The following is a 3,555-nucleotide window of genomic DNA, read 5'->3' as shown; positions in this document are numbered from 1 at the left end:
CCTTCCCTTCCCTTCCCTTCCCTTCCCTTCCCTTCCCTTCCCTTCCTTCCCTTCCCTTCCCTTCCCTTCCCTTCCCTTCCCTTCCCTTCCCTTCCCTTCCCTTCCCTTCCCTTCCCTTCCCTTCCCTTCCCTTCCCTTCCCTTCCCTTCCCTTCCCTTCCCTTCCCTTCCCTTCCCTTCCCTTCCCTTCCCTTCCCTTCCCTTCCCTTCCCTTCCCTTCCCTTCCCTCCTCTACCCTTCCCTCCCCTCCCCTCCTCTCCCCTCCCTCCCCTCCCTCCCCTCCCTCCCCTTCCCTCCCCTTCCCTCCCCTTCCCTCCTCTTCCCTTCCCTTCCCTTCCCTCCCCTCCCTTCCCCTTCCCTCCCCTTCCCTCCCCTCCCCTCCCCTCCCCTCCCCTCCCCTCCCCTCCCCTTCCCTTCCCTTCCCTTCCCTTCCCTTCCCTTCCCTTCCCTTCCCTTCCCTTCCCTTCCCTTCCCTTCCCTTCCCTTCCCTTCCCTTTTGTAATATATTAACCCATTCTTTATTTACTCTTTTTTTTTGTTTTTGTTTACAACTGAAACTCTGTGAACTCAAAATTAACACTCTCGTCTGAGTCTCTTATACACACAGGAGAATGTTTCCACCTTGTGCTCTACATCTTCTGCTGTGCTTGGTCCAGATGGACCTATATGGGCAGGCTGCCATTCAGCTTCACTTGATTCTCTTGCCAACAATTTCACTTGGGAAGACCAGATCCCCGAGGATAGCACTGGGCACAGCTGTCAGCGTGAGATTTCTCAGGTGCGCTTCAGCTTACTTTTCCTGTACCTTTTCCAATTGGTTTGGGCAGAATTTTCCTGACAGCAATGAAGACAACATGCTTCCTGCTAAACTTTTTCTGCAGTTTATGTACAGCTAGACATCAGTCTTCTGGAAGGATTGCATTTTAGGAGCAAACACAAAGACAATGATAGCTTTCCAGGCATCACCAACTTTGGTTTCCTTGGTGGTTGTGATGTTGGCTTGCTTAGTTGAGCTTTGAGGTCAGCCTTCCTCTCCAGCTGCTGCAATGACTGGGAGATGCCCAACTCAAAAACTCATCCGGCCTGTCCTCTACCTGCTGGGTTTGGTGTTCTTAGTGCTCAAGCTGAATTTGGCTTCTCCTGGTTGAGGTCTGGTTGAAGAGCTCAAATTTTTTAATGGCTCTTTTGTAGTTACCAAAAATTTTGTAGCTTGCAAGTCCAAGTTTTTTCACTTTCCTGACTCTGTGTGTCCAACAATGATGATGTTTATAGTAGCTTTTTCTTTCTGTTTTTGGCTTTGAATTAGCAAGGATTTTCACAGCACCTGTGTTCTGCTGGAAATACTGCAAGTAAGAGGAAGAATTTTCTATTTTGGAATGAGCTGAGGCATGGGGTGCCTGGCAATCTCAGTTGCCTATGGGTGAGCCTAACCTTTTAAAATTCTCTGTAGAAAGCAACCACTTAGCTTCTGTGGATTTAAGGAATCACTACTTTTTTTTTTTTTTTTTTAGAAAACCAATGTAAGATTGATGATTAGTGAAATTATTTGCAAACTGTTTTGTTGTTGTTGACAGTTAGCTTTAAGTATTTAGGGCCCAGTGTGATAGCCTAGTGGCTAAAATCCTCATCTTGCACACTCCAGAATCCCATATGGGTGCCAGTTCTAATATAGGCAGCCCTACTTCTCATCCACAATTCTGCTTGTGACCTGGGAAAGTAGTTGATGACAGCCCAAAGCCTTGGGACCCTGCAACCATGTGAGAGACGAGGAGGAAGCTCCTGGCTCCTGGTTTCAGACTGGTGCAGCTCCAGCTATTGTGGCTGCTTGGGGAGTGATTCATTGGACAAAATGTCTTCCTCTCTTTCTCTCATCCTCTCTCTGTATATCTGATTTTGCAATAAAAATTTTTAAAAAATCTTCTTTTTAAAAGAATAGTAATCCAAAAATCAAGTTTTTAATGACAAAGTCTAGTGTTTTACCTCTGCCTATTTGACTTGTAAGTATTCAGGTGTTAGACTTCTTGATCTTATGGTCTTTTTCATTGTCTTGGCCAGTAAGTAAATGAACATGCTCAATACTTGTTTCCTTGACTGAGTCCCTTTTAAAAGCTTTATTCTGTTTATATTCATTAGAAGCTTCCTTTGCTTACATTCTAGGCTTTAAAGTTAATTTTGACATTTTCAAGTATTTGCACTTTATGCTATTTTTACAAATTTTTAGAATGATTTGTTTATGTACTTAAAAGGCACAGTTACACAGAGAAAGGGAGAGACTGGTTAACTCTATAAGGCCACAATGGCCAGGACTGAGCCATGCAGAAACCAGGAGCCAAGAACATCTTCGACATCTCTCACATAGACGGGGGGGGCCCAAGCACCTGTGCTAGCTTCCACTGCTTTTTCAGGCACGTTAGCAGGGAACTTCTCTCGAAGTGGAGAAGGTGACACTCAAATTGGCATCTGCATATGATGGCGGCATCCCAGGTAGTGACTTAGCTTGCTACATTGCAGTGCCAGACTCCTCTCAGGCTTATTTATTTATTTTTGTGGCAGGTGTAAATTCTTTTATTTTTCTACATCATTATAGGAACAATGTTTCTTTTTCTTACAGATGAACACACACAGTATATATATTAGTGTGCATGTTTACAAATACACATGCAATTTTGCAGGAGGTCCATGAATAAACTGAAGATTTTACTTATACAGAGTGCTGCCCAAGTAGATAGAGTGCAACCTACACGTAGAAACCAAGGGAACTTAGGACTGAAGAAAATGCGCAAAAGAACAGAATGAATGTCACTCAGTGACGTCATGAGATCCAAGAAGACAAGTGCTCTTTGGTTAGCACCATCCTTTCTTTCTTCCAGAAAGTTAAAATACTGATCCCCCATCTCAGTGTTTCTCACCTCCCAAAATTCCTAGTTTCTTTTTTCTGAATTTGATTAATTAGCTAAAAAAAATAGATAATCCTTCTCAGTGATTGGGGGTCTTGCAGTGGGATTTCTTTACTCCAGCAACTTGCAATCCTAAGCAGAAAAGCTTAGCAATCCTCACCCTTCATCTCAGAACCAATCCACTCCATTAAGCTCTGCAAAGGAACTAAAACTACCGGTTTGGCTTCTTTTAACTCTACTGTGTCTGTCATGGCTATAGTTTGGTAACACCCGATCATAATCTTTCTGTTCCTATTTCAGAAACCGGGATATTTTATTCATACTTTCATAAAGAGTTTATAAAAACACACTGTAGCCTAGTAGCTAAAATTCTTTCCTTGCATGTGCCGGAATCCCATTTGGGTGCCAGTCCATGTCCCAGCTGCTCCGCTTCCCATCCAGCTCCCTGCTTGTGGTCTGGGAAAGCAATAAAGGACAGCCCAAAACCTTGGGATCCTGCACCAGCATGGGAGACCTGGATCAGCTCAGCTCAGTAACTGTTGGAGCCACTTGAGGAGTGAACCAGCAGGTGAAATATCTTCATCTCTCTTTCTCTATATAAATATGACATTACAATAAATAAATGAACAAATAAATAAATATTAAAACCAAAACAAAAG

General features: G+C 43.6%; 1 pseudogene; it reads right to left on the bottom strand.

Annotated features, from left to right (window-relative positions):
• Positions 1-544: 544 nt before the first annotated feature.
• Positions 545-2,893, bottom strand: LOC121163785 (annotated as a pseudogene).
• Between the last annotated feature and the right edge of the window lie 662 nt (positions 2,894-3,555).

Source organism: Ochotona curzoniae, unplaced genomic scaffold (assembly GCF_017591425.1).
Source record: "Ochotona curzoniae isolate NIBS_2020 unplaced genomic scaffold, NIBS_Ocur_1.0 contig_64, whole genome shotgun sequence".
In the NCBI taxonomy this organism is placed as follows: domain Eukaryota; kingdom Metazoa; phylum Chordata; class Mammalia; order Lagomorpha; family Ochotonidae; genus Ochotona; species Ochotona curzoniae.
This window is presented reverse-complemented; position numbering and strand designations above follow the sequence as displayed.